The sequence below is a fragment of the Coregonus clupeaformis genome, chromosome 16 (genome assembly GCF_020615455.1).
Source record: "Coregonus clupeaformis isolate EN_2021a chromosome 16, ASM2061545v1, whole genome shotgun sequence".
Taxonomy (NCBI): domain Eukaryota; kingdom Metazoa; phylum Chordata; class Actinopteri; order Salmoniformes; family Salmonidae; genus Coregonus; species Coregonus clupeaformis.
The window spans coordinates 24,854,717-24,867,868 of record NC_059207.1 but is presented as its reverse complement, the minus strand read 5'-3'; the positions used below and the strand labels follow the sequence as shown (position 1 = coordinate 24,867,868).

General features: G+C 40.0%; 1 protein-coding gene across 1 annotated transcript in view; it reads right to left on the bottom strand.

The window, feature by feature from the left end:
* The window catches only part of LOC121584567 (myogenesis-regulating glycosidase), a 30,898-nt gene extending 18,602 nt beyond the window's left edge, over window positions 1-12,296 (bottom strand). The window contains exon 1 of the mRNA XM_041900516.2: window positions 12,223-12,296. The gene's annotated coding sequence lies outside the window, so the exon portion shown is untranslated. The remainder of the gene's footprint in view (window positions 1-12,222) is intronic.
* Window positions 12,297-13,152: the final 856 nt, after the last annotated feature.

The window sequence follows — 13,152 nt, the reverse complement described above, 5'->3', positions numbered from 1 at the left end:
AATAAACATTTTTGCTAAAAGTATTATTATATTATTGATCGATTGACTATTACTTTTCAGATCACCCAGTAGTGCAGGGTTAGCTCCAGGTAAATATTGCAATCCTTTAGCCATTCCTGGACCTGTGTCCAAAAACAAGCTACAAATGGACAGTACCAAAACAAATGATCTAATCATTCTGTCTCTTCGCAGCAAAATCTGCAGAGCTGGGAAGATTATAATTTAAATTGAAAAAAAAGTTTTGAATCCGGCGTCGTTTTGTGTATCAGTTCATAAACATTATGCCATGGAATCGGTACGTCAAAAATCTCTTCCCAACTATTTTGCAATCTATATGGGACGGCTGTCAATCCTTTGGTCCTTAAATGAAACTGATATACTTTTTTATTTATCACAATTTTCTTTAACCAATTATGTTCTTTAATGCAGGACCGACAGACAAGTTCCTTACTTTTTCCCCCTTCCACTTTCCTCTTCCATTTTTGCAGTAATGCTGCAATTATTTGTTTGTAATTTTGGGTAGAGCAGACATTTCCATATGTTTTTGTTAGCTGCAGGTGCGACATAACTCCACCAGTCCTACCTATGATATCATTTACGAAGATTACACCTTTTTTTTAACATTTCTTCAAAAATTAATGTTTTATTTTCTATGAGTATATTTGAGTTTAACCACAATATTTGTTGCATTATTTGTTCTGTCTTTTCTGGAGGATTACATTGAAATTGCAACCAACTTTCTATGGCTTGTTTTAGAAATAGTGATATTTGGGAGATGATTTCCTTTTCAAATAACTGAAGAGGTTGTAATCTGAATAAAGTGAAATCTGTAATTTTTGTCCCGTCCGAATCTGCCATGTCAGTCATCTGCCATGTCCAGCCAGCCTACTGTGTTTTGAGATACGTCTGAGTTTTACAGGTGTTGCTCGCGGTTTGCGCAAGAAAACAATAACTGATTTGATAAATTGAACTGAGTGCTGCGTATAAGCTATAAATGAATGGCCTACGTGTAGCCTATCAACTTTCACAGTGAATGCTTTTGTTTATATGTTTTGTGCGTATGAATTGAATATTGCCAAATGCATCAGTAAAAAATATTGAGCCTATTTAACTTGTAAGTCGCTCTGGATAAGAGCGTCTGCTAAATGATGTAAACGTAAACGTATTTAATGCAACCCTTGCTGTTAATAGATCGCAAAGCAGCAGCATACAACTGACCTAAACGTTTGGAAATGATAAGTTAACTTTCTCATCCATAGCCTTAAAATGCATCTCAAGTGCAATTGCACAGTTTAGCTCTGGCTGGGGGGCATTTAGGCTGTCCTAATGATTATGATCACACTTCCTCAACTCAAATATTATGGCAACACTATGGGATAGATGGTTTGGTATGGTTTAGAAACTTGGGAACCAAGCTTGAGTTATCAGTGTGGCCCTATCACCTCAACATGTTGAAATACTGTATCTTCACGCCTAAAATAAAAACCTCCAGGCTTCCGTCATAACTGTCAATTTATTGAGAAAAATATATAAAAAAATTACAGGGGGCAGTTCTGAAAAAACGAATCCCGTCCGAATCGTCCTCTGGAAAAACAGACATTCTGGAGTAATAATTACATAACCAACGTTCTCTAGTAATACTTGTCCTGTGCTAATAGGTCTTTGGTCACGTGCATGCGATGCATACATGTGTCATGTAAAGAGAGCAAGGGTTGAGGGAATAGGGAATGTCTTTCATAAACAAATGAAGGATTTCGGTAACAGAACTTTTCAGTCAGAAATAGCTGAAAGTATGCTGCAGCTTCAGCAACACAAACAGCGCGATAAACCCTTTGATGTTCTGTGGTGGTCGCTGCAGCAGGGAGGAGAGAGAGACAACAGGTGCTAGTCACAGTCTCTCGCTGTCTTATTTTTTTTTTGTTAACAGCGCAGCAAGTCTGAGCAATCAAATCAATTGCTGGTTGGACTCCCTCTAGTCATTTGTGTGTCTTAACTATTTAATCAAACCGTGTGCTTAAAGCATCAGACGCGCTCAGTGAATATAGTTGATTTGATTAAAAAACATAGGATGTGTCAATATATGGAAAATAACACGTTTAAAAATTGACCAATCGATTGGAGAACAGACGACTCTTGGTCGACCAAGAATTTTTTTTGTTGGTGACAGCCCTAAACTGGGCTGTGTTTACAGCTGTGGTCGTGAGTAGATGGACTTGTTTAGAGATCAAATCAAGAGCAGCATGTAGCCACGTGTGCACATTTTGTTCATATCCTTTGCTAGTTAGTGAGTAATTAGCCCAGTTATATATAATTTGTAGTCAGCAATAGGGGAGTGATTGCTTCCTACAAGATCACAAAACATGTACATTTCTAGACATCTTCGAAAAATAGCCAATTTTTTGTCTTAAAGGGGCAGTGTTTTATTTTGAGACAGGCTTGAATAAGCTAAGTAGCCAATAGGCAGAGGGTAGCATAATTTGTCAGATTCTCTGTAATAATGGTATGGGAATAATAATGCATTTTATTTTGTAAAGTGGTTTCTTGCATCAAACACCACCACAACCTTTTCAGTCACCACCTTGTCTGAAGGACAAGTGATAAACAGGTTAATGCCAAGCCCTGCATGTTTTTTTCAAAAGTCTCATGGAATGTAGGCCTACATTGAACACCACACATTGGCTGCTACTGCAGGCTGAATGATAGAACAGCTATTTCCATGTTAACATGTTATGGGATGCATTTTCTCCATTGTTTTTGATGGTAGGCCTCTCTGGTAGGCCTACATTATGATCAAATGGCCACAGTAGCCTACTTGGCCACTGTTAAAACTAACTTAAAGTGGGTACAGCCTCAGTGTTCACAGTAAACGGGCGCTGGAAGTTGCACAGAACTTTCACAATGTTCAAGTTTGCGCTCAGCAGACCTGGAATTTTTTGAGGGAGCATTGGTCATAAGCACATAAGTGTAAAATAACAGTACTTAACATGATAAGTATAGGCTCCAGTACACTGGTCTGGCCTAATCTGTATTAAAGGTAGCAGTCAGAGCCAGAACACAGGTGGGTAAAGTGCCTGTTTGAAAATTAATCATTGGCTTTGATACTCTGATTGGTTAGAGACGATCCAATCGCTGATGACTTTGTTTCGTACAACGCCCCTCGTCACCACAAATGACTTCAATGAAGGCAGTCTTAGACTGAAGTATGTAGCGAACGACAGAGGAAGATTTAGTGAGTCATCAGGCTAGGGTAAATTACTCTGACGCTACAGTAACAGTTGAGCCAGATATCTCTAATCATAGTGACCAAGTGAGCATAACGTAAGAACACAGGTACAGTCGCCTAAATGTAATGTTTTGATTTATTCTGAATAACATAAATGGCCACTTTCGTAACTTCCTCCAAAACAAAACACATTCCTGAAAATATGTTACTACAGATGATGTCAGTCCTTTCAGTTTCAATGTATTGCAGTGTGAAATATGTCAAGCCAAGTTTCTACAACAATCACGTGCAACACTAGGCCTATGTTTGTGGTTCAGTGAGCAAAGCCTACCATTTCAGTATTCAACCTAGCTAGGTCGCAAGCAGCCCATTCATAGACGCTAACTACCTTTAGCGCCTATTGATGTAGGTACCTTCTTCACGAGGGGCTCTTAACAAAAGCCCTGACGCTCTAAACGTTAACACGCATCGCTTGAGGTACGGTTTTGGAAACATAAGGAACGTATCTTTCATATCAGTGAGAATATATTTTCAAAAAACTAAAAGGTAAAATTACTACACACCTTTATAGGTTTAGAGATCCCACATGGCCATATCTCCATGTTACAGCACGGAAGACAGATGCGGCCACCTGTGCTAATTACCAATCTAGCGTACTCAGAAAACCTGTGTGTAAGCGTAACTGGGGAGGAAGTGTAGTTCGTCAATTGGAGGCACAGACAGCGTATGGATCTGTGCAAAATAGCGATTTGAAATAATTTCACATTCGAATAGTATCATACATTTTTGTCGGATATCCAGATATTCCAAATACATGTTGTTTTTTTTTACGTATGCTTTTAACCTGAGCACTGCTGCGCGAGGGAGAGGCTGGCGCTCTACTGCTGAAGCTGCGGAGGTTATATGGGCGGTGTGTGTAGCGAGCAGACGGAGGGAGAGAGAGAGAGACGCCAAGGTAACTACAGCTAAGACTAGCTAACTTGTAGCAGCCACTATTTTATTTATCATCCCACATAACAGTGCCTGCCTTGACTGGAATAGCCTAGAGAAGATTGCTAGGCTAATTGAGGGCACATGCTGCGCTTTCCCCCCCAATCTCATTCAGATAAAACAGCCTAGCTGTTGGTTGATCATTGTAGCCTACTCCTTGTAATTTTGCTAACTTTTAATTCTGTAATTTTATTGGTGAACTCTCACTCCACTTGCTACACATTGAGCCTCTTTGCCGCTTTGATTGGCCAACATAAACAACAAGCTACACATGAAGGCTACCAGTCAGCTACCGGTATTTTTTCAGTCTTAAAATCAGGTTAAAATAGGCCTATATTAGGCAATAATTTGTTTTTCTCGCAAAAAAGAATACTCACACAAGTATTTCAATACTATCGTCTAGGCTTGGGGTATTTGGAAAGAGCCACGGGATGGTTTTTTAATACCATTGAAACTATTTCTTAAAAGTTTAAGAAATTTGAATATTTTTAGCTACTTAAGTAAATACCTGCAGTGAACTTGTGCAATACGTTAGGAGATAAAGAAGGTCGTGTTTTTCATTTCACCTGGCCATAATTTTTCATTTGAAGCTTACCGGTAGTCCCCAGTCACGTGGTGTTTGATAACAAGCACACAACGACGAGAGACCAGAGCCTTGTGAGTCAACCAATGTTGTGCAGGACGCGCCAGGTGATCTAGTTACAGTATGGAATTCAGAGCTGTCCCCAACAAAAAATTAAAACGTGTATTTTTTCCCATACAGTGCATTCGGAAAGTATTCAGAACCTTTGACTTTTTCCACATTTTGTATCATTACAGCCTTATTCTAAAATTGATTAAATTGGTTTTTTTTCTCATCAATCTACACACAACAGAAAACGTCACACTTCCGCGTTGTCGTGCTGTATGTTGCAACTTGGCTACCTGCCAAACTTTAGGTTTTTTAATTTTAACCGTTTAAATCAAAACACATTTAACAACATCTTCGTTTTTTCCTCGCAGAACTTTTTTCATTCAACTTTTTCGCCACGGACGCTTTAGTACCTGGATACCAACAACCGAGCCAGGCTACCAAGAGCTCAACCCCTACAACGCTCTCTATAGAACTACTAAAGGAAAGTGCTTATTTCCAGCGTGTGAGTGTGACTCCAGTTGTTGGCCAGTACATGCTGGAGCTGTATGTTTTGTATCCCCCACGACTACAGACACTGGGGACACGCCCGTCACAGCTCTGAGAGGCCACACCAAACGCTAACACACAGCCGGGCCGGTGCGTAGCAAGGAACACCTGCCCCCCTGCGCTTCTCTCTCGCTCTTCACATTCAACGAGAGACAGACTCATTGTCCGCCACTGCTTCTCATTGTCCGTAAATGAATGCATGTCGGAAACAGAAAGAAGAACAAGAATCGTTCTAGGCGCGCCGGACTTAAGACTTTCAAATCACTTTGAGCGCCTGTACCAGCTGTCTTCTACCGGGGACTTGGGTGTTCCCTCCATGGCTGTGGATGTCCCTCCAGCTATCTCTCCCTGTCCTAGTCAATCAACTGCCGGGGCACAGCCTGGACCACCCAGCCCCCCTCCGCTGGGCCGAGCTCTCTGGATCAGAGCGCTGTCCCTTTGGCTGTTGTGGCCTGCACGCAGCCGGCGTCTCAGCAGCCCTCTTCTCAGGTGAGTTCTGAGGCTCTGGCCTCGCAATCAGCTTCGAGACACGGCAGAGGCTGGATCATTCCGTCTATTTTGATAGGGAGTTTGATGGTGAGGCATATATCTGTACCTGGGGCAAAGACTTTCTGTTTTCCTGGGGCAAAAGTTCAGAATATCACCAGATTGCTTCCCGAGGCTGTGTGTCAGTCACCGGGGGCTGATACTTTCATTGTTCATGTGGGGTCGAGTGACATTATGAAGGGCGGTTCAGAACAGCTGAAGATGGATTTTAAAGTACTGATTGAGTCACTACTTGACACCAACAAACGCCCCATAATATCTGGCCCTCTGCCCTCCCTAAATTGTGGCATTGAACGGTTCAGCAGACTTTTAGCCCTCCATAACTGGCTACGAGACTATTGCAGCTCTGTGGGTGTAACATTTATTGACAATTTTGATACCTTCTGGAAACAAAGCTTGTTTTATGAGGATGGGATCCACCCAAATCATGGATTCTTTCACAGCATTATAAGGCTGTGTTGAGACAATGACCCAAGCCCAGCTCATTCAATCCCTACCATTGTGTCGCTGAGTTGTCATAATGCTTCAGCAAATGTACATTTTCACAGGGGCGTTGGAAGACACAATGTAAGTAACCTAATTTATGTCCCTCTTAATGCCCTGAATGCCTCTGCTGATCCTACAGCTATTGTATGCAGTAATCATATGCCTATGAACCAGAGTTATACTGTTAGCACTGAGGTGGTGTGCCCTAGCAGGAAGACCACTGTGTGCACTAACATAAATAACTCGAGCATGTCTACCTCTGCTAAGCTTTCCAGTAAAGCAAGAAAAACAATCAAGCATCCCAGAAAAGTGTTAAAAACAAGCCACGTTAACATACGTAGCTTAAGAAACAAGGTTCATGAAATCAATGATTTGCTAGTAACAGATGCCATTCATATTCTGACAATCTCTAAAACTCACTTAGATAATACCTTTGATAATACCGTGGTAGCAATACATGGTTATAAGATCTACAGAAAAGACAGAAATGCCAAAAGGTGGAGGTGTGGCTGTTTATATTCAGAACCACATTCCTGTAAAGCTTAGAGAAGATCTCATGTTAAATACTGTTTAAGTAATTTGGTTACAGGTTCATCTGCCTCACCTAAAGCCCATTCTGGTGGGAAGCTGCTATAGACCACCAAGTGCTAACAGTCAGTATCTGGATAACATGTGTAAAATGCTTGAATATGTATGTTATATCAATAGAGAGGTTTTTTTTCTGGGTGATTTAAATATTCACTGGCTTTCATCAGGCTGCCCACTCAAGAGAAAGCTTCAAACTGTAAGTAGTGCCTGCAACCTGGTTCAGGTTATCAATCAACCTACCAGGGTAGTTACAAACAGCACAACAATGAAATCATCAACAAGTAATGATCACATCTTTACTAATGCTGCAGAAATGTGTTGGAAAGCAGTATCGAAATCCATTGGATGTAGTGATCTCAATATAGAAAACCAAAGTTCCAAAGGCTGGGCCTAATATAGTGTATAAGAGGTCATACAATACGTTTTGTAGTGATTCCTATGTTGTTGATGTAAATAATATTTGTTGGTCCGTGGTGTGTAATGAGGAGCAACCAGACGCTGCACTTGACACATTTATGATATTGCTTATCCCAGTTACTAATAAGCATGCAACCATTAAGAAAATTACTGTAAAAACTGTTAAATCCCTGTGGATTGATGAGGAATTGAAAAATTGTATGGTTGAGGGACGAGGCAAAATAAATGGCTAATAGGTCTGGCTGTACAACCGATTGGAAAATGTACTGCCAATTTAGAAATCATGTGACTAAACTGAATAAAAAGAAGAAGAAAATACACTATGAAACAAAATATAAATTATATAAAGAATGACAGTAAAAAGCTTTGGAGCACCTTAAAATGAAATTTTGGGCAAACGGAAAAAATCATAACAAAACCCACTGATATTGCCAACTACTTTAATTATTTTTTCATTGGCAAGATTTGCATTACATGCCTGCAACAAACACTGACACCAAGTATATCTGACAAAATTATGAAAGAAAAGCATTGTAATTTTGAATTCCGTAAAGTAAGTGTAGAAGAGGTGAAAAAAGTATTGTTGTCTATCAACAATGACAAGCCACGGGGGTCTGACAACTTGGATGGAAAATTACTGGGGATAATAGCGGACGGCATTGCCACATCTTCAATTTAAGTCTACTAGAAAGTGTGTGCCCTTAGGCCTGGAGGGAAGCAAATGTTATTCCCCTACCTAGGGATAGTAAAGCCCCCTTTACTGGCTCAAATAGCTGACCAATCAGCCTGTTACCAACACTTGGTAAACTTTTGGAAAAAATGTTCTTTGACCAGATACAATGCTATTTTACAATAAACAAATTTGACAGACTTGCAGCACGCTTATAGGGAAGTACATTCAACAAGCACAGCACTTACACAAATGACTGATGATTGGCTGAGAGAAATTGATGATAAAAAGATTGTGGGGGCTGTTTTGTTAGACTTCAGTGTGGCTTTTGACATTCGATCATGTCCAAAATGGCTTAAGGACAACAAAGTCAAGGTATTGACTTGTTGTCAGAACTGAAAGTGTGTGCGAGCAAGGAGGCCTACAAACCTGAGTCAGTTACACCAGCTCTGTCAGGAGGAATGGGCCAAAATTCACCCAACTTATTGTGGGAAGCTTGTGGAACGCTACGCGAAACATTTGACCCAAGTTAAACAATTTAAAGGCAATGCTACCAAATACAAATTGAGTGTATGTAAACTTCTGACCCACTGGGAATGTGATGAAAGAAATAAAAGCTGAAATAAATCATTCTCTCTACTATTATTCTGACATTTCACATTCTTAAAATAAAGTGCTGATCCTAACTGACCTAAAACAGGGAATTTTTACTTGGATTAAATGTCAGGAATTGTGAAAAACTAAGTATAAACGTATTTGGCTAAGGTGTATGTCAACTTCCGACTTCAACTGTAGCATTTAGGCTCTATAAAATGAAAGAAAAAATAATACTTAGAATTCAGTAATAATTAAACGCTATACAGTGCATTTGAATTCATTTTTAGAAACACGAGTTTGGCCAGTCTTTGGTTTGAGGATCATGCAGTGAGCTATGCTTGAGTTTATTAATTTAGCCTAGCAGATGCTCTTATATTCCCATGCTCTTATCACAGTCAACACAAATCTATTTTGTAACAACAATATCATGGAATAAAATAGAACAAATGAGAAAATTATAGTTTCCCAAATGAAAAAAATTCACAAGGGCATATAGGCCTACCTGATGATATGCGGCAGCTTTTTCTCAAATTTGTTGATGGTCAGATACTTCAGTTGTAACTGGTTCCGTTGCGCTCAATTTTTACAGTTGATAGACAACTTTAGCACTGTTCCAGACTATCCTCTTTTTAAACAATAGCCTGTATAGAAGTCAAAAGGACTCTGGTGCTGCAGCGTGCGCTCATTGGTTGTCATGCTCTGTTGTGGTATTAAAACAGATTCTGCTTGTCTCCAGTTGTAAAATGACATAAAATTGCATGAAATGAGTTTATAAAATGACAATTTTTTCATTAAGATGATAGATTCATGCAGTGCTTTTATTATAATGGATATCTTTTCACCCCTACCCTTGTCAGCGGTGGTCTGCGAATCCACAACCTCCTGGCTACTTTGCATGTAATGCTTACAAAATGAAGAAAATGCGTATCTAAGGCTCTGGTCTGTACTAGGAGCAGTGGTGACCCGTCATTCAGGGCAGGTGGGGTTGAGCCCCACCGGTTTAGCATAAAACAAAACTAAAAAATAACATTGTGCCTGTTTTGCATGTTATTTTGGCATTAACTTGTGTTACATCATTTTGCAATCAATGTAAAAAAAATATATATATATATTTTTTAAAAAGTGTTTCTCAAGTAAGGCAGCTCCAAAATGCAGGCGTTTCAGCCTAGCTCAGTGCTTTCTGTGGTGGAGGGGCAGCCAGCGAAAATACAGAGTGTAGGCTAGGCATTGGTAATCTTCTCTAGTTTCGCCGTGATTGGCTCAATGTTTTGTCACACATGGGGACACTACGTCACCACCGAATCTACAGGGACAGCTAGGCAGTTTAAGCCCCCTTGGGTGTTGCCATAGATTTACATTAGAAGTGCCCATCCAAGAAGGCTCAAGGTCATTGGTCACAGATAAAATAACTTCGAATCACATTATATCTACTGTAGCTTTGATTGGACTGGTCAACGTCATATTTTCACAATCTTAGCTAGCAAGCTAGACAAGCAGTCATCATAAATCACGCTGACAATCTACTGGCAAATCCTTTTCAATCCTTAAAATGCATCGGTACTCATCGGCCATTGGACATAAACATTACACAACAAGTTGGAAATCGCAAAGCAATCACTATTTTGCTTCCCCTGCCTGCTATTCGGTGGAGAGGGTGTGTGGTCCAAGTCTGGGTTTAAGGATTTAAAACATCTGTCTGAAAGGGTCTCTTTTCCAAGCTTAAAAGGATAAATATTCACACGCAACACGATGGGCCAGTAAAGGTTGAATACATTAGCCATGCTGTCAATCCAGCATGACTTCTGCCGCGTTTTAAAACAACTGGGAACTGGGAAATCTCAGACTTCAGTGCATTCAAGACAACTGGGAACTCTGACTGAGAAAATACGTTTTGAACGGTCATCCAACTCGGAATTCCAAGTCGGGAACTCGGGCCTCTTTCTAGAGCTCTGACCTGAATATCACTGACGTCATGATTTGACCATTTTTTTTTTTCGAGTTCCCAGTCGTCTTGAAAGCACCATAAATCCAGAGAATGCCAGACTGATGACAAAGTTTGCCCAAAAGAAGGACCGCCAAGTCCGTTCAAATGAGCACAACAACGGTGAGTCCAAAAATATGTCTTGTATACTGCTGCATAACTTATGTTTACAGTAGCTAAGAAAGTAATAGTAAGTGTATGTTGTGTAGTAAGCTGTTAGTAACCCATGTGTCTTGCCCTAAGAATTTGGTCCCTCTCCCCCTACTGTTCTGACTTGTAGCCTATAACCTGTTTTAGAGAAATGTCATCATCAAATATTGTAAGAGCTTTCATTGTCTGCTTATATGTCCCCATTATTTATCCTACGGTTCTGACTTGGTGTACAGGGAGAATACTGTAAGAACCACCCATGTTCTGAATTCTGTCGCTGTACATTTCAAAAGTGCTGAACAAATAGTTATATCGACTACTCACTCATTAATGTCTTAATCGAAATTACGGCTCATTGTTCCCTTATGCCATAGTTTGCCAAATTGTTATCTTGCTTTGTTAGGTCTCTCAATAGTATCTTATTCTTCATTTTAGGCAATGTTGGAATGCTTTCATTGTTTTGTTCTCTGTTTTGCTTACTTTGTATAATTTGTATAATTAGCTCATGTGCTTTTCTTCAAGAGGAGGGGATAGCTGTTGGGTCTGTAACCATGTCTGCCAGTGACAGTCTTCACATTCAAATATATTTTTTCAACAAATAGGTCAGTAATAGACCCATGTAATTCCAGCTGATATTGCAAAATTGTTTTGTTTGCGCAATGCTCTGTCTGTGCGTAGGTATATTATCTATAAAAGTGGTTCCTCGTGATTGTATTTTCCTTCCTTTTTAGACCACATAGGCATAATAAAATAATAAAATGTTATTTAGTGGCTTTGCTGGCATCTCACATTTTTTTGGGACTTTTTCCAACCAAGATTTACATGCTAAACTCGCCACTGCCTAGGAGTAAGGGTAAACGGTAGGCATGTTCTCTCCACTTTATGTTTTAAGTATTATTTTGGGTCAGTTTTTTTTATTCTTTTCTTTAAGTGTTCAGCGAGGGTCGGGTAAAAATATAGTTTACTTATGGGAGGGCCATCCACTTTCTTTTCAGAGAGTTCTCCAGGTATCCCTCATAAATAACGTACAGTCACTAAACATAATTATTAGGGAAATCGTTCGTCTTGCAAAGCATGTAAAACGTTTTAAACGAACTATTATATTAATCTGACTATCCACAATAATCGTGTTATTGTGTGCATGTAACCGTGCTCAATGTAACCAAACATTGTCATAAATGCTGTAACCAATTTGTCCAGTTGCCCTAGCTAGCTATTTGTTTTGTGCATTGATCACGCAAAACGAGCTATCCATTCGCATGTGAATGACAAAAAGTTAGTGCCTAAGCATCAACACTTTGTCCGTAAACAGATAAACACTGGGCTAAAACCAGACAACTTTGTCTAAATAAATCATAAATGTTAAGATTAACGACAAATAAATTCTCCATTACCTTAGAACCAGCCACAGCACAGGAACTGTGTTCTTCGTCCTCTTCTTCTTCTTCTGTGGATTTTATATGGTGGTTGGCAACCAACTGTAAGGTGCATTACCGCCACCAACTGGACTGGAGTGTGGACCAGAAGGTCTAAATTCTACACAATATTCTAATCTCCCTAAGGAAACGAAATACATAATTAAATAATACATCCCCTGAAGATTTCCCCAGCCGTTCACTTAATCCTGGCTCTGCAACTCCATTACTCCTCAAATCTAACAACAATCTCTCCCTTTACCGCACATATTTCTGCCACTGAAATAGAACATGTTCCGCTGTCTCAATCTCCTCCTGACAATGATCACATCTCCTAGTCGGATGTTTCCCCACCAATTTCGATTTTAATAGCCTTGTGTGTCCCAGTCTTAGCCTTGTGATTACACTTTCCTCCCTTCTCTCTCGACCTGAGGACCACCCTTTCTCTCCCTGTTCCATAACTCTTGCCATTTGTTTTTAACCACTGTTCTTATTAACCCATTGGCTTCTGCTTTACTGATTGACAATTCCATCTCAACATCATGATGTTTAAGAGCCTGCTTGGCGATAACATTCACCTCCACATGAGCAGGTACCCAGAGGAACATCACAAATACCCCCATCTGTTTCACCCTATACAAGCACTGCAAAACCTCATTCAATACATCCTGTCTGCTCTGAGACACAAATGAATTTAAGCTCATCAGTGCTGCACAGGAGTCAGAGCAGATGACTACTCTGTCTGGCCTCACATTCTCCACCCACTCTGCAGCCAATAGTATGGCCAATAAATGATACAATGCTCTTTTTGTCACTGCCTCCTTAAACTCAGGAACACTAAAAGCTGCACCTGTCGCTCCTGTTTTAGGGTCCTTATATCCATCTCTGAATATATGCAAGAAAGCATAG